The sequence below is a fragment of the Balaenoptera borealis genome, assembly GCF_965194805.1.
Source record: "Balaenoptera borealis genome assembly, chromosome: 16".
Taxonomy (NCBI): domain Eukaryota; kingdom Metazoa; phylum Chordata; class Mammalia; order Artiodactyla; family Balaenopteridae; genus Balaenoptera; species Balaenoptera borealis.
Genome location: NC_138872.1, coordinates 57,747,498 through 57,767,059, shown reverse-complemented (window position 1 = coordinate 57,767,059; position 19,562 = coordinate 57,747,498). Strand labels below are relative to the sequence as shown.

At 48.0% G+C, this 19,562-nt stretch overlaps 1 long non-coding RNA gene across 1 annotated transcript in view; it reads right to left on the bottom strand.

The window, feature by feature from the left end:
• Positions 1 to 19,562, bottom strand: part of LOC309613664 — a 100,628-nt gene that overhangs the window by 61,369 nt on the left and 19,697 nt on the right. The window contains exon 2 of the long non-coding RNA XR_014235839.1: positions 13,332 to 13,488. This is a non-coding gene — a long non-coding RNA (uncharacterized lncRNA). The remainder of the gene's footprint in view (positions 1 to 13,331; positions 13,489 to 19,562) is intronic.

Below are 19,562 nucleotides of genomic sequence, written 5' to 3'. Positions count from 1 at the left end.
AAATGCCCGTAGCATTTAACCAACTCAAAACACACACTCACTTTGTGCTCTTTTCTCCCTTCCCCATCTCACTCTCCCAGCGCCCTCTCTGCTGCTTCCTGGGATCACTCCCCAAATAACCTACCTGCACCCTACCTGTATCCTGCAACCTACCTGTATCAGGTCTCACGTTCAGGAATATTCAAACCAAATCTGGCTGTTGTGGTGGAACAGGGGCAAACCAAGGGTGGCTTGGGGTAAAATGACAGTGGAGGTGCATTCACATTACCTATTCGCTCATTCACACGCCAACTCATCCATTCATTAGCTCACCTGATCACTCCTTCATTCATTCACTCCCTCCCTCATCCTTGCTTTTGTTCCTTCAGTGATAATGGAACCCATGGAAGGGTGAGAGGAAACTTTCCTATCCTGGTTTCTATTCTTATCACTGAGGACGAGTTCCCTTCTGTACAGGATGTGAACTAGACATCACACCTCGATTTTTATGCAGAAGGGATTCTATTTCACTCCCGAGACAATGGCAGTCTATTAAGGAGTCCATTAAGGAAGCTTTGAGAGGGTGACCTAAAAGCACAGATTTCCCCAAGAGTCACCCTCCTGTGGAGCCTCAGGGGTCTGGAGGGATGCCTTAGCCCCGCTTAGCGTGACCAACCTCAATTAAGTAATCAAGCACAGCCATTCTATCACCAGCCTCCTTCTAGAGGGCTGGCTGTTTCTTATGAATGTGAGATTTCATTTCCACCTTGAAAGGCTATTGTTCACCTCGTCTCAACTCGGAAATGTCTCGAAAATCTGAAAAGCCATCTTGGAGGGATCAGAAAACCATTGTTTTTCTCAGTTCACAGAACTGAGAGAAGTCGCTCAATTAATCTATTCACTGTGTCCACCCTCACTAACTTCTCCCATCCCCTCCACTTCCAGATGTTGTAAGAGCTACATGTATTGAGCACCTACTACGTGCTAAATGTTTTATGTTAATTAATTTGTTGAATCTGCAAAACAGTCTCATGTGGTACGTGCTGTTATTGTCACTCCATCTTTGGAATGAGAAAACTGAGACCCAGAGAAGTTGTATGTCATCGGGCCGTCACAGCAGGAAGCTGGCATTTGAACTTGGAGCTTAAGGTCTTAACCATTTCCTTTTATAACCACCCTTCTTTTCTTACTCAACCTTCAGGGCCGTAAAGGTTGGTTTACACCAGAGCTGAAAACAGTGGATGAGGTTCCGTGCTGGGGGCCGACGAGCCCAGATTTAGGAACCAGTCCCACTTGAGTTTATTATATGATTACCGGTGAGTCACCACTTCTAATCTTCTGCACCCCAGCAGGTTCTCCAGGACGTGACCCCTACTGACCTGTCCATCCTCATCCCCTACTTCTCTTTCCCTTCCTCTTACATTTCAGAATCACCTCACTGCCTCCAGTTCCCGGTGCCCACTTAACTTCTTGTGCTGTGACACGTTTGTCCAAGCAGTTCCTGTTGCCTGCAATGCTTCTCCTACCTTCCGTCATCTGAACTCATTCTTCAAGTCTCTACTTAGATGTCACTGTTAAGAACTATCAAGAATCATAAGGAGGGCTGATTTTACAACAGAATTGGAAGTGTATGTAGTGGTAGAAAATAGGTGAATATTTTATCTCCACAAAGCAGAAAACCTTTGTTGGGACATATATTTGTTTGGATTATCTATTGCAACCTAACCAACCACTCCAAAATCTAGTGGCTTAAAACAACAATGATTATTTATTTTACTCACAAATATGTAATGTAGGTAGGACTCATCTCTATTCCGTGCAGCACCCACTGGGGTAGCTAGTTTAAGGGCTGGACATAACTCCCAGGACTGGCAAGTTGGGGCTGGGGGGATGCAGAGGAATTTTTAAGGTGTTCATTTTGATAGTGGGGGAGGGGGATACATGACCCTATGCATCTGTAAAACTGAGAGAACCTCACCAAGAGTGAACTTTATTGGGGCTTCCCTGGTGGCGCAGTGGTTAAGAATCGGCCTGCCAATACAGGGCACACGGGTTCGAGCCCTGGTCTGGGAAGATCCCACATGCCACGGAGCAACTAAGCCTGTGTGCCACAACTACTGAGCCTGCGCTCTAAAGCCCGCAAGCCACAACTACTGAAGCCTGCAAGCCACAACTCCTGAGGCCCGAGCACCTAGAGCCCATGCTCCACAACAAGAGAAGCCACCGCAATGAGAAGCCCGTGCACCGCAACGAAGAGTAGCCCCCGCTCGCCACAACTAGAGAAAGCCCGTGCACAGCAACGAAGACCCAACACAGCCAAAGACACAAACAAAACAAAACAAACAAACAAACAAACAAAAGACCTTCCTTCTGCCCTTTTTGTTTTGTGGGTTGCCATAGTGATGGGAAGGGCAGAATGGAGAGGAGACTAGAAACATTATCATAATCTTGGAGCTTATAAAATCAATGCCAAAGTTCACACACACACCTGCCTAAGGCAGGTAGAACTGGGTAATTTCAGGGACCCAGGATATGAGATTAAAAAAAAAAATCAATTAAATCTTTTAAGATTCTGCTGGCTGAAAGGTCTCTTGTGGGACCCCAAAGAGACAGCTACTGGATGGCAGGTCACCTTTTCTGGGAGGTCTCCCCTGATCCCCCAGGGGAGGCCATGTTCCGCCTGTCCCCAACCACAAATGGCCTTCACTGGCAAATGTATCCAGCTAGAATCTAATACCATTGTTTCCTTTTCCATTATCTTTATTTTGTCCTCGTTGTTACATGCAAGCTTTTTATTCTTCAGCTGTGTTAACCTAAAACTAATGAAAGAACAGTTATTTCACCAGCAAAATGGGTTTTCTTCGGAAACAGCAAAGAATTACAATTCAGGACACACAATCTATAGCAAGCCATAGACATGCCCAGAGAAAAAAGTAAGACAGTCTACTTTTATAGGGAAAAGTGGGGAGTTGGGAGGGGCTGTTCTATATGAAATTCATTGGAGGAAAGTAGGAGTTCAGGATGACCATGGCTTCTCATTGGCTGGGCTGTTGCTGAGTAAGGAGAAATTCTTCCTTCAGGGTAGTAAACTGGTTGGGAGAGCAAGGTAGTTTTTCCTGTGGGGTGTGCAAATGATAGTCAGTGCATCCAAATGAGGGTGAGAGGTAATGCGTGACAGCTACCTCTACAGGCCATTCCTGACTCTAATTTTTTTTTTTTTTTTCTTTTTTGGCCGTGCCTCGTGGCATGTAGGATCTTAGTTCCCCAACCACGGATGAACCCATGCCCCCTGCAGTGGAAGCACAGAGTCCTAACCACTGGACTGCCAGGCAAGTCCCTCCTGACTCTAATTTTAGTTGAGGTTTCCTTTATTAATTTTCAACTGGCAATTCCTTTTTTATTATTATTATTATTATTATTATTATTATTATTATTTATTTTGGCTGCGCCAGGTCTTAGTTGCAGCACGCAGGATCTTAGTTGTGGCATGCAGGCTTCTTAGTTGTGGCATGCAGACTCTTAGTTGTGGCATGCGGACACTTAGTTGTGGCATGCGGACTCTTAGTTGCAGCACGCAGACTCTTAGTTGCAGCATGCGGACTCTTAGTTGTGGCATGCATGCGGGATCTAGTTCCCCCACCAGGGATCGAATCCCGGGCCCCCCTGCATTGGGAGCACAGAGTTTTACCCACTGGACCGCGAGGGAAATCCCGGCAATTCCTTTTTTAACTTTTTCATATTTATCTAATGGTCAAAAGGCTTACAAATATGTGTTTTAATTGTTTGCTCCCTTTTTTATGGGTATTTTGTCACACACACACAAAGACAGAAACTCACATAGAAAAGTCAAGGGGTAAAAAGTAAAGTGTCAAATGTTTCTAAACCATTGTATTTATTTTTACACTTAATGTTTATTTATTGTTTGTGATATTGGGTTTCCACTTACAATAGTGTTATAAAGTTTCCTGTTTAAAATTGAATTAATGTGTTCCTTTAATTGATATATATTAGATAGGTTATAAAGTTTCTTGTATAAATTAAATTAAGATATTAATTTCATTTTTTAAAAGAGTCGGATTCATATTCAGGAAATCATAGAATATGGATATGGATATGGCAAAAACTACACAGGTAGTGAATGACTACCTGTGAATGACTCAATTTTAGGCAAGACTGGGAAGGTTGATTCTTTTTTTAGTATTTGGCTTCTTGAATTTTAACTTTTGGAAACAAGAGCCACATTCCCATCTCAGGACAGGAGGACCCAAAGGCAGCTTGGCTGGCGTGGAGCTGGAAGGGGCGCCGGGTGAGCAGAGCTGCAGAGGACAGCGGAATGCATTGCCACAAGACTCCCAAGTAAGTTTCTAGCACCTTGGAGCCAGCAGCCAGCTTGTCAAGGCCCCTCCTCTTGGCTAATAAGCCGGGAACAGACGGAGAGCTATTGTATAGATCAAGATGGGATATTTTAAAGGAGGCCGTTTAACGAGCAGTGGTTTGAATTGAGACCAATTTTAATGTCTTTTTTGTTTTCCACCAACCGTCATAGAAATTGCCACAAATGATGTGTTAATTCTGTTCCCTAGTGGGTCTCTGATATGGCGAAGGATGAATTTTAAATTGTTTGATCAGAATTAGCATCATTAGTCACTGCAAATAGCCTTTTAATTTCCACAGAGCTGCCAAGGGGAGCAAAAATAGAATTGGCGAGGAAGGTTCCAGCAGGCAGATGTGTTGGTGGTGGATGAGGCCACGTGACTTTGTTGCTGGGGGGGTCCTGCAGGGCATCTCCAGGTGCCCCGGCTGGGTCTGAGCCCCAGCTTTTGACTTCCTGTGGGTGGGAAGGGGGTGCCCTCCCAGCAGCTCCGGAATCTGACTGTGATGCCCTCCTTCCTCCTCGGAGCTGCAGTGGTCCAACCACTCCTGCCCGAAGACCACACCCCCTCCTCCCAGCTCTGGCTGCATCTTCTCAGGTCCCCAAGGGCACCTGCCACCTGCTCCTAACAGGAATGCCCCATTCCCATCTGGTGCCACCAGAGAGACCTTTTAATTCCTAAAACAGACAAAACACTCCTCTGCTTAAAAGTCTCCAAATGGTTCTCCTTGCGCTCAGACTAAAAACTAAGTTCCAAAAAAAATTTGTTTTAATTTAAACACTTTTTTAAAATAAGATAAAATAAATAAACAAAAACTAAGTTCCTCCTCTTGGCCCACAAGGCACTCTCCTCCTCGCTCTCTCCACTCCCCCGCTCTCTGGCCTCCCTGCCCCTTCTAGAACACTCCAAGTCATTCCTGCTAGAAAGATTTTTCGCTGTAGTATACATCCCCTACCTCACGTTTCCCCAGGCTGACACTCAGCTCGACAGCCACCCCCTCAGGGAGTCCCCAACACCCCACCTAGAACAGGGACCCCTCACTCCACCTGCCTCGGTGCCCCCTCATTTCCTACCTAGAATTCATCATCATATCTAAGCGTTTCTGTGGTTGGTTTGGCATAGTTGCTGTTTTGTTGTACTTTTTCTGTTTGCCCATCTCCTCCCACTAGATTATAAACTCTACCAGGGGAGTTACAGTACCAAGCCTGGTGCCTAGAACAGCATCAGGCACCAGAGAAATCCTCAGTAAATAACCGTGAAAGGAACCAGTGAATGAATGAATGAATGAATGGACAGCCCCATTCTTCCAGGCAACTTGCTTCTTGGTCTGTAGCTCCTTCCTCCAGAGCTGGGTTCTGCATCAGTTTTGCCTCCAGCCTCGCTGGTCCACTGCGGATTCAGCCTCCACCCTGGCCTCAAGTGTCACTCTTCTTACGTGCAAATCTCGCCTGTCGCTTCCTTCTTCTTTTTTTTTTTTTTTTTAATATTTATTTATTTATTTGGCTTAGTTGCGGCACGCGGGATCTTCATTGCCGCATGCGGGATATTTTTGTTGCAGCATGTGGGATCTAGTTCCCTACCCAGGGATCGAACCCGGGGCCCCTGCATTGGGAGCGCAGAGCCTTAGCCACTGGACCACCAGGGAAGTCCCTGTGCTTCCGTCTTACTACCACTCAGTGCTCACCACTGCCTTTAGGGTTAGAACAAGCCCTTGAGCACAACAGGGTTTGGATCTTGTTTATAACTTAGCATCTGTGAACCCGGCTGAACGTCTTAACCTCTGTGTGCCTCTGTTTATTCTTCTGTAAAATGGGGGTAATAGTGACACCTACATTGTGAGGCTGTTGAGAGGATAAAGGGGTTTAGAACAGTGTCTGACACAGTAACCACAGCCAATGTCAGCTCTAAGAATGATTATTATGTTATCATTATCATTATCATTGTGATTATCTGGGCCACACAGAACAAAGCCCAGCTCCAGCTCAAAGCTGCCATGTAATCCCAGGGCCAAGGGCGAGGTCATGGTCTTTGATTTTGATGATGCGGGTTAGTGGTTCTCCACCAGAGGCAATGTCCCCCTCCCCAACCCCAGGGACAATTGGCAATGTCTGAAGACATTTTTGGTTGTCACAACTGTGGGGGGCTGTGCTCCTGGCATGAAAGCTAGGATGCTGCTACACTTCCCGCAGTGCACAGGACACCCTCCCAACAGAGGATGATCCAGCCCCAAGTGTCATACACCAAAACCGTGATGTAGGGACTTTCCTGGTGGTGTAGTGGTTAAGAATCCGCCTGCCAATGCAGGGGACACGGGTTCGAGCCCTGGTCCGGGAAGATCCCACATGCCGCGGAGCAACTAAGCCCGTGTGCCACAACCACTGAGCCTGCGCTCTAGAGCCCGCGAGCCATAACTACTGAAGCCCGCGTGCCCAGAGTCCGTGCTGCGCAACAAGAGAAGCCACGGCAATGAGAAACCTGCGCACCGCAACAAAGAGTAGCCCCCGCTCGCCGCAACTAGAGAAAGCCCACGCGCAGCAATGAAGACCCAACAGCCAAAAAATAAATTAATTAATTAAAAAAAAAAAGAGGGAGATGGGTAACAAAGTTCAACTTTGTATGAACTTTGTATGAAGCAAAGTTCATACAAAGGCTAGAAGACAAGAAAGAGTCTAGGACATTCTCAGATCTAGATATACTTTCATGTTGCTGAAAGTAGGTAAATGAGAATGAAGCGTGCGGACACGAGGGTGGGCAGCAAACAGGTGGCCATGTCCAAAGAAGCCCAGTTGTCACGATTTTGGATTTCTCTAGAGCTTTTCACAAAGTCCAGAAGGCAAGCTCCCGACCTCTGAGAGCCACCAACCAGAAAGGGCCCATTGAGTCTCCATCCACCAAAGCCACGAGGAAATAATGACAAGATTTAGGGCCAGTGGCATGGAGAGAAAAATGCTGGAGCCGAGGACAGTGGACGGATGGAGGAGGGGAGCCAGGGGAAACAAGTGACCCTCTCTCTTTGGGTTTATCCAACGAAGGTGCCTGTCGTGACACAGAGGAAGAGGAGGATGGGAGAGATGACCCGTGCAGGAAGGTGGAAGAGCTCCTGGGAAAGCTAATGAGCGTCTGTTCTTATCCCATTAAACTGGGGCCTTTTACATGGAGTGTAAAAACCCAACCAGCAACTCCCGGATGGTAACTTTGCTCAGCCTGGTTCATCATAACTGTGACGCAGCAGAGCAGCCTTTCAAATTAACAAGCCATGTCTCTATCCCACTGTAGGTTTATTTAACTGCTCAACACACCCACCAGATGCCTTCTGGGAAGGATGAAAATTTTAAGAAGGTGGGAAAGGGGGTGGGGGGAAGTTCATAAAGGGTGTCAAATGAACAGGTGCAGGCTTGTTAGTCACGGGGAATGCGTAAATCTTTGAAATTAATTTCACTGATGGTTCATTTTTCATTAATGTTTTCCTGGCCATAAAAAAGGAACACTCTATTCTCCTGCACCCCAGGGGACAAAGACATGTTCTTGGAGAGAGGAACAGACTCAAACACTACACATAGGTTCTCAGAGACAGAGCCGCAGCGTGTCAGGGAGAAGCAGGACCCACTGGGAAGGGAAGTTGTTGGAGGAAGACCCTGGACCACGAGCTGGAGATACAGATGCGTCTCCTTCACACCACCTGCTGGTTGAGGGGACATGAGCATGTCAGTGGCACGTCTGATCCTCAAGTCTTCCCAAAGAAGGGAAAGAAGTCATGCATCACAAGACTGTTATAAACAGGAAACAAACCAAAGATGAGGGGGCAGTGCTTAGTCAACTGAGCACTGAGCTCGTATGTATTCGTTAAGCTTTGGGGTTTTTGCATGTTTGATTCTGGCAGATAATAAAAATTAACTCTGGCTAAAATTAGAGTAATTTTTCAAAAAGAAAGAAAGAAAATGTAATTGGAAGGATCCAAGGACAGCCAAGGTACTGGGGCAACCTAAGTTCATTTATTCTTTCTTCCTTTCATTTGTTCATCTTTCACTGTCCAATAGGTACTTTATGAGGTCCTGCCATGTGCCAGGTAGAATTTTAGGTGATGTGAACAAGATTAATATAATTTCTGCCCACTCTGAACACACAGTCTGGTGAAGATTTTAGAGAGGTAAACATCTTTCTTGGTAATTGTGGTAGTGGGGTCAAACATACGTGATGAGCACATAGAAAAGACTTGATATCTGTCAGCTATTGATGTGTAACAAACCATCCCAAGAGGCACACAATACTAAGTGATCATTTGCATACTCCACTGGGGCAGCTCTGCTTCAAAGTGCAGGGCTGCAAGGACTCCAGGGCCTGAGGTGACTCTGCTCCTTGTCCCTCCTTCCTCAAGGACCAGCAGTGACCCAGGGAATGTTTCTCATGGCTGTTGCAGAAGTGCAAGAGAGCAAGCCCACTTCAAGCCTTCATTTGGGCCATGTCGGCTATCATGCCATTGGCCAATGCAAAACCTAAGGCCAAGTCCAACATCAATGGGATGGAACAGTCTGTTCCTAAAGTTTCAGATTCCAAGGCCCCACCCCAGATCGACAGAGGCCACCTCTCTTGGGTGGGGCTCTGGAGTCTGCACATCAACAAAAGCCCTGTGAATCCTTACAACACACGAGTTCTCAGCACAGCCTTGTCTGTTCTTCCGTCCTCCACCTCTTCTTTCTCCTCTGAGCTCCTCTGGCAGGATTTCCTGCATGTCTACCGTCCTTCAAAAATAATAATAATAAATAGACAATCTCTGAAACAATATTCTCGGAGCAAGGACTTCTCCCGTCCACCCCTAAATGTGTCCAAGTTTGGCCTATTTCTAAAGAGCCCTAGACATCTCTTCTAATTGTGGGCACACACGCAACTTAGAAGCACCAGTTCTGTTATCTGCAAGTACCACAGTGCAGGATAGAAGCCAGGATAGTTAAATAGACACCCTCTCACATCCAGGTGACCCCAAATACAGGCACCATTTCTTCTCCATTAGGAAAAACTGGGAAGAATGAAAACGAGGGAGGAAAATGGAGTGGTTTAACCTTAAAGTTCAAGGTCACATTGCATTTTCACAATTCCAGGCATAAGTTTCAACAGTCAGTCATTTTTAGGGGGCTAATCCTACAGGTAAAATGGAATCAAACCTAAATTTCTTGACTCTGAATTATAATTATGTAAACATTTGGCCCATCTTCCATTATAATCACCTGTGATTGATACAGGAAAACCTCACTGGTTCCAACATTGCCATGGTAGAAAGGAAAGTCTTGTATCTATCAGAGAAGTGTTAAATTATAAAACACATGAAAGAAATGCAGTTTGTCTTTTCTTTCAAATACATGCATTAAAAAGAAATTACAAAGCATCACCGAGTTTGAGCCGGTTCAGACTTGCTTACTCCACCCTAACCTATTTACATGTCACTGATCTGTCCCCCTTCACCAGCTTAAAGTACAAAAGGAGGTCAGAGTCCTTTTTAATATTCAAATTCAATTACTCTGGGGGCAGAAATTGGTTCAACATTTTCAGAGGGCAGTTGGATAGCACCTCCCCAAATTTGAAATGTGCTTCCCTTTGAACTCAGGAATTCTCCCTCCAGGAATCCCTCCTACAGAAAGACTTGCCCAAATACATAAAGACCTAAGAGTTTGTTAAAATGTGTTTGTTGCAGCATTGTATGGGAAAGCTGGGAAAGAAATGGGAGCAACTTGATTGCCAATTCACAAGGGACTGGCTGAAAAGAATGAGGTGGGTATAAATGTGCTTGGCCCAGAAAACTTTCTAGACCATCATCTAGGGATAAGAGAAAGTCACATAACCACCCAGACAACACAATGGCATTCGTATTTAAAAATACACTCTCTGTATCTATTTATACCTATAGATATGTCTATACCTTTATCTATGTCTGTGTCTTTATCCAAATCTGTGTCTACATATATAGAGATGTCCACATCTAAGCTATAGCTATCTATCTATATCTACATCTGTTTATATCTATCTGTGTCTAGATCTATATTCACACTTATAAAATAGTCTGAGAAAGAAAATACCATCAAGAGACAAAGTGAAAGGAAACGTTCACGGATCACTCCAAATATTTCTGTGTTGTTGGAGTTTTTTCATCTGTTTGTATGTTACTGGTGTAATTTTCAAATTCACGTGGCCCTGAGTCATGTCCTGTATCCCAGTGAGGAGGTCTTTCTTCCTGCCCCAGGGACCCCCAGCCACGATTGCACCGGGAATGCCAGTCCCGGTCAGTGTCACGGGGGAGGGAAATGGGGCCATGCAGTGGCCTGCCCAGGGGCACACTGCCATGAGGCCAGCCACGCGCAGCCCAGGGCCAGCTCCATCTCCTGAAGGAAGATACCCACCAGAGGCACAGAGCACGTGGCAGCTTTGCTCGTGCTCCTGGAAGGAGCTCAGAAGTGGGGGACCCCTTCAGAGAGCATCAGGCCTCTCTGTGCGGTGGCGGAGCTGCTGAGGTTGGCCCCTGCATTGGCCAAGACAGAGCTGGACCAGAAAAACGTTGCCACCTTGACTTGCAGGAACCAGACCCAAGGACCAGAAAAACCAGGTCATGTCAGCCCAGAAAGGTGGTGGCACACAGCCGTGACCCCATCAGGCCTCAGCTCACAGAGGCCCCAGTCCCGGGGGAAGGAGCTGGCGAGGACCCCGCAGACGAAGGTGATGGCCAGTCTCCAAGGCAACAGGCTGAGGGCTCAATTCAGGCATGAAGTTACCTTGCTCACACGGCGGAAATTGTGAGCCGAGATCTTTACACTGCACAATGCACACACACACACACACGTGCACATGTGCGTGCCAGTGGTCAAGACTCCCTCGCCAAGGCCTGTCTCAGAAGCAGACCCTGAGATGGAAATTCAAGTGCCAGGTGCTTACCTGGGACAGGATCCCAGGAAACACAGGCAGGGGATGAGAAATGAGACTGGGCAGGGCAGACAGTACAGGATGTGCTTGTCACAGGTGATCACCATGGCAAACCGGGCTCCACCTGCCAGGGCCCTCTGGGAAACAGGGTACCCCACCAGGGAGCCAGGGGACTTATCCACAGCTCCCATCAGTCACCGGTGGAAGGATGTTCCCTGCATGTGGGTGTGTGTGTTAGCCCCCCGTGTTAGTTTCCTGCGGCTGCTGAACAAAGTAGCACACACTGGGCAGTTTCAACAACAGACACTTACTGTCTCCCAGTCCTGGAGGCTGGAAGTCCAGGGTCAAAGTGAGGTCGGGAGAGAGACTGCATGCCATAAGTCTCTCCTAGTGTCTGGGGGGTTTGCTGGCGATTGTTGGCATTCCTTGGCTTGTAGGTGCATTATCTTGATCTCTGCCTTCATCTTCACAAAGTGTTTTTCCCATGTGCATGTGCAAATTTCCCTTTTTTCATAAGATCAAAATCGTATTGAATGAGGGCCCACCCTAATGACCTCATCTTAACTTGGTTATCTGCAAAGTCCCTATTTCCAACAGTCACAGGTACGGGGATAGGACTTCAACACAATTCAACTCATAACATCCCCCCAGCTCTCCCAGCCATGCAAAGGCCAGCAAGGAAAGCCCTAGACAGAGTCTCAGGTGTCACAGGTGCTCAAAGATTGAAGATCCTGGGACCAAGGGGACATGGGCAGGACACCAGGAGCATCTGCTCCAGCCTCGAAGCTTGTGAGGCATGTTCTCCTGGCTGCGCTTACAAAGCAGAGCAAATTGGGTTAGAGCCGAAAAGGCCATCAAGCCCTCAAGCATGGCTAAAAGAGTAAGCGTAGTGCCTTAAAACCAAAACCCAAGTGTTTGTTCAGCTCAGCTGCCAAGCGGTTATCTGCCCAGTAACGGGAAGTGTCTCCTAATGGCCCTTCAAATCATTTTATTAAAAGTTGCAGTGATGCCTACAGCTGAATCCGAGTGGTGCCGGGAAGGCCATTAGGTTAATCAAAGTACGAGGAGAGCTCACCATCTACTCGTAATTAACAAATTAGGTCCCACTTCCAACTCAGCAAAACGGAGAGCTGGCCAATGACCCTTGGGGCGGTCAAGATGCTCAGAGCATACTTCCATCACTGACAGCCGGTCAGAACATAAAGGGGGACCTCAGTGCCTGGACAGGTGAGTTGGAAGACCTCCAAGACAGCTTTTTTACCACCAAATACCTACCATCCTCTAATATTTGTTTATCTGTCTCCCCCATGCTAAAATGCAAGCTCCAGAGGGTGACCACCCATCTTAGTTTGCACAGGACTGGGGAGTTTCCTGCAACAATGGAACTTCAGCGCTAAAACCAGGGCACTCCAGGGCACACACCAGGACACTTTGTCACTCCAGCTGCATGAAAGAGCAATTTAGTCTGTTTTGTTCATGGCTGTATCCCCAGGGCTACAATGCCTGACACATAGCAGACCTTAAATCAATATTAATTGAATGAAAACATGAATGAGCAAATGAATGAATGAGATTATGAATGAACAAATGAATGAATGAGTTTCTCACGCTCACCAATCCCACAAAGAAACCAATTCAAACAGCCTGGAATGTATTCTTTCACGCTTTGCTTTTCTTTATGCACGCAGACACACAGACACACAGACACACACACAGATGGGTACACATATTATAGTGTTAGGGAACTGTTGACCAAAACCACCTGCTGTGGCCAGGCCTGCTTGCCTGAGTTGTCTCACAGCAGGAGGTCCTGATAAGGAATAGGGTGTCGCTGAAAACTAACCAGGAGAATTCAGGAGGAGCCAAAAGAGGGAGGAGACAACCAACCTCCCAGAAGCCCTCACCCTGGAATCCATCCTGGCTGAGAGATGCGCGTGCCACCAGGAAGGACCCTGAGTCAGACTATGGGCCGAGCAAGACAACTGGCCAGAGACAACCCGGAAACTAACCCCATCACCGTAAAACCTGAGACTGCGAGCCACGTGGCAGAGCAGTTCTCCTGGGTTCCCTTACCTTGCTGCTCTCCGCCTGGTCGCTCCTTCCCAATAAAGTCTCTTGCTTTGTCAGCATGTGTGTCTCTTCGGACAATTCATTTCCAAGTGTTAGACAAGAGCCCACTCTGGGGTCCTGGAAGGGGCTTCGCTTCCTGCAACAGTAGGAAGGCTTTTTCCTAAAAAGAAAAACAAAAAGAAATCACGTCACAGGCATGAATAAGCAATTTGCTTTTTCACTTAATAATATATAGTACAACCCTCTCCAGATCAATACATATAGATCTACTTAATTCTTTTTAATGGTTTGTGATGCACCATAATACTGAATGCACAATAATTTATTCTATTATTCACCTATTGGAAAAGTTATGTTTCCAATTTTTTCCAGGGCAAACAATGCACCAATAAACATCTTTGCACCCATATCCTAGCATGCTGGCAATTTTTTTGTATTGGGATAGAGTCCTAAAGGTCAAGGGGATGGTGCATTTAAATAGACATCAGGGCTGACCTGGGTTAAGACAAAGCAGAGAAAGGTCACCCCAGCCTGGTCCCAGCAAGACGGTAAGATAAGAAGTCCCGTAGCTGGACTTCCCTGGTGGCGCAGTGGTTAAGAATCTGCCTGCCAATGCAGGGGACGCGGGTTCGATCCCTGGTCTGGGAAGATTCCACATGCTGTGGGGCAACTAAGCCCGTGCACTACAACTACTGAGCCTGCGCTCTAGAGCCCACGAGCCATAACTACTGAAGCCTGTGCGCCTAGAGCCCATGCTCCGCAACAGAAGCCACGTTAATGAGAAGCCCGCGCACTGCAATGAAGAGAGTAACCCCCTGCTCACCGCAACTAGAGAAAGCCCGCACGCAGCAACGAAGACCCAATGCAGCCAAAAATAAATAAATAAATACAAATTAAAAAAAAAAAAAAAGAAGTCCCGTAGCTAAACCTCTCAGATGTTCACTTCCCCAGCCCTCACACAGGACCGAGGTATACATAAGGGATTGATAAGGCCCTGGGGATGCAAATAAAATATAATGTGGTCCTTGCTCTAAAAAATTCCACTGTCCAAGAAAAGGGAGCAGGGAAGGAGAGCTGTCATGTGCTGAACCTCCACTGGGAGCCGGTGCTTGTCCTAGGTGCTTCTATACACAGGATGCTTACTGCAACATTCATTCCATCTTTAAACAATCCTGCAAGGAGGGAAGATTATCTCGATTCTAAGACTAGGAACTGTGGGCCAGAGAAGTGATATGCTTTGCCCAGGGACAAACAGCTAGTAAGTGATAAAGCTGAGATTTTGAACTTGGGTCTGGCTAACCCCAGAACTACTTTAGACTACACCAGTGGGTGCGACCTTGGCTATACTGGAATCACCTGGGGGAGTCTTAACAAACCACAAAAGCTGGTTCCAGCCCTAAGGGGCCTGATGTCATGGCTCTGGGCTGTGGTGCCCGCTTCAAGGCTTTAAAAAGCCAGGTGAACGATTCCAACTTGCAGCTGAGGCTGAAAACAGCTACGGGACCCCACTGGTCCTCACACTTGGGCATGCATGACACCCACCTGGAGGGCTTGTTAGGGGCCAACTGCAACCCCCAACCCCAGGGTCTGATTCAGGAGATTGGGGGTGGCTCCCCAAAATATGCATTTCTAAGAAGCTTCCAGGTGAGGCTGCTGCTGCTGGTCTGAAGTCCATGCTTTGGAAACACTGCCCTGCACCGTGGACCTGTCTGTGATATTTCTCCATCCCGTCTTCACGGATGGAATCATCACCGACCAAGACAACACAGGCAGCCGTTGGGGGCAGTCGTACAGTCTCGCCTCGCAGGTTTCTTTGAGGTTTTAGAGGCTAATAGAGTGTCATTTGTAGGTCCTTGGTGCCCACTCCCGGCTCAATCTTACCATTTTCTTTCTGCCCGGTATCTGTCATGCGTTTACCGGGCCTGCCTTTAATTAAAGAAAGCCCTGGCTTTTTTTTCACCATTAATTCCTCTATAAACACATACGTTTTTTCTTCATCACTCCTAACCACAAGGAGTGATAAAGGGAACATGCTGAAACTCCAGAATGACATCCACCGCAACGAGGGGAAGATTTTCATTTTATTTCACCTCCAGGGAAAGGGGGCTGCTCTACCAAGCTCCCGACTGCTGCTAGCTAGTTCCAGGCAGCTCATCCCCGCGTCTCCCTCTGCAAAAAAGAGCTGAGATTCACCGGGCAGAAAAGACGCTCTGAAGTCATCTCGTCCATCTCGCCGCCGTCTCCCATCTCCTGGCTGAGCGCAGCTGCACCACTTCCCGCCACCCAGAAGAAAGCCGTCCCCGGCGCCCCCTGCTGGCTGAGTTGGGAATGGCTGCACAGCCGAAATTAACGGGGACTTCCAAGCTCTCTCCTACCCTGGCTCCCAGCTCTCCCTGCCTCCTCTTGAAGGATGCAAATTCCCCTGGAAGAGGCTTCATTCTTTCCAAAAGCACCTTGAGCACCTGCAATATGCCTGCCTGATCACATACCTATTCACAACTATTTCCCACAATTGTATCTCTAAGAGAGAGATAGACATTCATTTTCTCACTGGAGGCTACAAAGGTCCAGCCTTCCGTGAGGCACTCACAATATAAAGGAAATTACACATGTTTTGGAGACATTCACAGTCCAACACAGGGGTTGGCAAACTATGGCCAACTGGCCACATCCAGCCCATTGTGTTTTTGTGCAACCCACAAGCAAGAATTGTTTTTACATCTTCAATTTGTTTTAAAAATCAAAAGAATATTTTGTGACATGAAAATGATAGGAAATTCAACTCTCCAAGTGCACACTGTTGAATCGGATGAACACAGCACATTCATTTGTTTGCATACTGTCTGTGGCTGCTTTCCTGCTGCAACAGCAGAGTTGAACAGCTGCAGCAGAGATTGTGTGGCCCGCAGAGCCTAAAATATTTACTCTCTGTCCCTTTCCAGAAAAAGTGTGCCAATCCCTGGCATACTAGAAAGAAAGGAGAGTTAAGAGAGAACTGGGTTTAGTTGAGCACCTGCTATATGAGAATTTCTGGGCCAGGCGCTCTACAGACATGATCTTCTGAATCCCCGGTATAACCGAGCAGGACCCTATGAGGTCTTCCCAGAATAGACCTCCACCCATGTCCTCTGCCTGCCTTTTGTCTGTAGAAAAACTTTAGTCAAAGAATAAATTTAATCAGAGAATTGAGAAAATGCAGAAAGAAAGAAAACAGTCAAGCAAGACAAAATGATACTTTAGCCATTAAACCAAGTCAAGGACCTTTAGTTCCTCCTCAAGGACTACAGATAATATTCTGAGCCATGTCCTTTGAGCTGTTTTGCAGATACTGAAACCCAGGTGGAAGAAGTTAACTTCATGCTGCCCACCAGCACATAGACCCCAGACCGGTTGGAACCAGTAGGTTGATGATGCTGACTCCTGATTACCTCACTACCAACCAATCAGAAGAATATGCACGAGCAGGTCACACGCTGCTCCTTGAACACCATAAGACTCCTCACTACCCCCCTCCAGAGCGGGACACACAGGCTTGAGGGCATTAGCCCGCTGTGGCCTCCTTTGCTTGGCAAAGCAATAAAGCTATTTCTTTCTACTTCACCCAAAACTCTGCCTCCGAGATTTAATCTGGCACCAAATTTCGGCAACACCAGGACAACCCTAGAGGCTGCCCTGACTACCCATATGTTACAGGTAAGGAAACTGAGAGAGGGGACTCCAGGTACCCAAGGCCACACAGCTAAGAGGTGGCAGAGCTGAATTCACACTCAGGTCTCTCTGACTCCAAAACTCGTGTTTATTCTACTCCCCTAAGCTGTCTCCCAGCTCACAAATCTTAGCATCGATTCCCACTTTACAGATGAGAAATCTGTGGCTCACAGAGGTCAGGGGACTTGCTCGCAGGGCACCCAGCTAGTGGTGGAGGAGGGCCTTGAACCCCAGCATCCAACTGCAATCCAGCGTTCCATCCTAGACTGAGTCTCCGAACATGTGATAGGGAATCAGTATATCAAGAATATTACAGATTCTCTGTAATAATGAAACCTTGAAACATAAGAGTAGACACCAAGATGGAAAGAAGTGACGGATTTCACATTATTACTGCCAGCCCCAGACTGACGGTGCTTCTGCAAAATGGGTATAACCCTCCGGTGCCGTGGTTCATAACCTGTGCTCTAGGGAAAGCACCAAGGGCCGACAGGTTAGGTGAGAATAAGGATGTCAAAAGAGTGGAAGCAGGCAGCTCCTCCCTCGCCTTCAATCAACTGGAATAATCCTGATTTTCTGTTTGGTACACTAAGCTGTCAGATAAGGCTTCATTTGGAAAAGACAGCTGAGTGGTTAAGGAAGTAAAGCTTGAAAACGACCACTTGCACGAGTCATTCCGAGCTGGCTCAGGGGTCCTGGAGCAGAGTGGGAGTGCGCATCAGTCTCAGGGGCTGCACAGCGAAGTACTGCTGACTACGGGGCAGCTTCAGCAACAGGCATGTATCCTCTCACAGTCCTGGAGGCTGGACGTCCCCGATCAAGGAGTTGGCTGGTTGGTTTCTTCTGAGGTCTCTCTCTTAGGCTTGCAGGTGGCTGCCTGTGCGTTTACATGGTGTTTCCCTCTCTCCGAGTCTATGTCCACATCTCCTCTTCTCATAAGGTCACCAGTCATATTAGATTAGGGCCCACTCTTATGACCTCACTTTAGCGTAATTCCCTCTCCACAGACCCCATCTCCAAATAGAGTCACATTCTGAGGTTCCGGGGTGGGGAGGACATTTTCGCTCATAACAGAGTACATTAGGGCAATCAGGGTCACCTGGCCCCTCTCTCCCACGGGGTCCATCCGAAGGGACAGGAGGGATTGCAGGGCAGGGGGAAGGCCCGGAGGGTCCCCTCAGCGGGCAGGGCTGCTAACGGCCAGAGCAGGTCCAGCACGGCTGCGTCTGATGCTCAGCCTGCCGGGCACCCAGACTTAGCTGCATAGGATTGATCACCACAGTCACCAGGGTAATTAGAGAGAAGCAGGCTGTCAGGGGCAGGTCCCGAGGACAGTATTTCAGCCTCGACTCCCTTGCCCAAGCCCCTCCATACTCCATGAGTTATCACCCCGCACCCCCCGCCCTCACCTCCCATCCCAGGCTGTGCAGAGACGGGTATATGTCTTTATGAAGGGCTTTTCAAGGTCGTCTGTTTGAGCAGCCTGCCCTGGTCACTCTCTCTGAGGGGTGCCCCTACCTGACGGGCCTGCAGCTCAGCTGCACCTCCACAGGTCTGATTTAATGGATCTGGGGTACGGGACTAAGAGCGACACAGCCCTTCTCTCAGGACCCCAACTCCAGATCTGAGCAGAGAACTGCCCAAGTTCAGATCCCGCCTAGCTGGCTCCAAGCTCTCTCTCTCTCTGTCTCTCTCTCTCATCGCAAGCAGGAAGCCACATTAAAAAGTGTCTTCTTTGGGGCTTCCCTGGTGGCGCAGTGGTTGAGAGTCTGCCTGCCAATGCAGGGGACACGGGTTCAAGCCCTGGTCTGGGAGGATCCCCCATGCTGCAGAGCAACTGGGCCCGTGAGCCATAATTACTGAGCCTGCGCGTCTGGAGCCTGTGCTCCGCAACAAGAGAGGCCGCGATAGTGCGAGGCCCCCGCACCGCGATGAAGAGTGGCCCCCGCTTGCCACAACTAGAGAAAGCCCTCGCACAGAAATGAAGACCCAACACAGCCATTAAAAAAAAAAAAAAAAAAGTGTCTTCGCCTCCCCTGCTGGGCTCCCATCCTAGCCCTGGACCCCTTCCCCCTCCCCCAACCTCTCCCTTTTGCATCCCCTCCCCAGGTGAGAGGCCACCTCTCAAGCCTCTGGCTCCCCTCCCTGGTCCCGTGCACCACAAGACTCAGACAGTCCCTCTGGGAAGATATCTCATCCGGGCCCTTCGCCCTGATGGGTCACCAAGAAGATGTGAGCTGTGAATCAGGAAGAGATGGGGGCCCTCATGTCCACCTGGAACCTCAAAAGGTGACCTTATGTAGAAATAGTGTCTTTACAGATGCAATAGTTAAGATGAGGTCATATTGGATTGGGGGAGGGGAAGGCCCTCAATCAAATGATAGGTTTCTTTACAGAAAAGGGAAATTTGGACACAGAACACAGGGAGAGCACCGTGTGAAAACGGGCAGAGATGCAGCGAGGCCACTACCGGTCCAGGAGCACCCAGGATTGCCGGCGCCCCCGGAAGCCGGGAGCGAGCCAGGG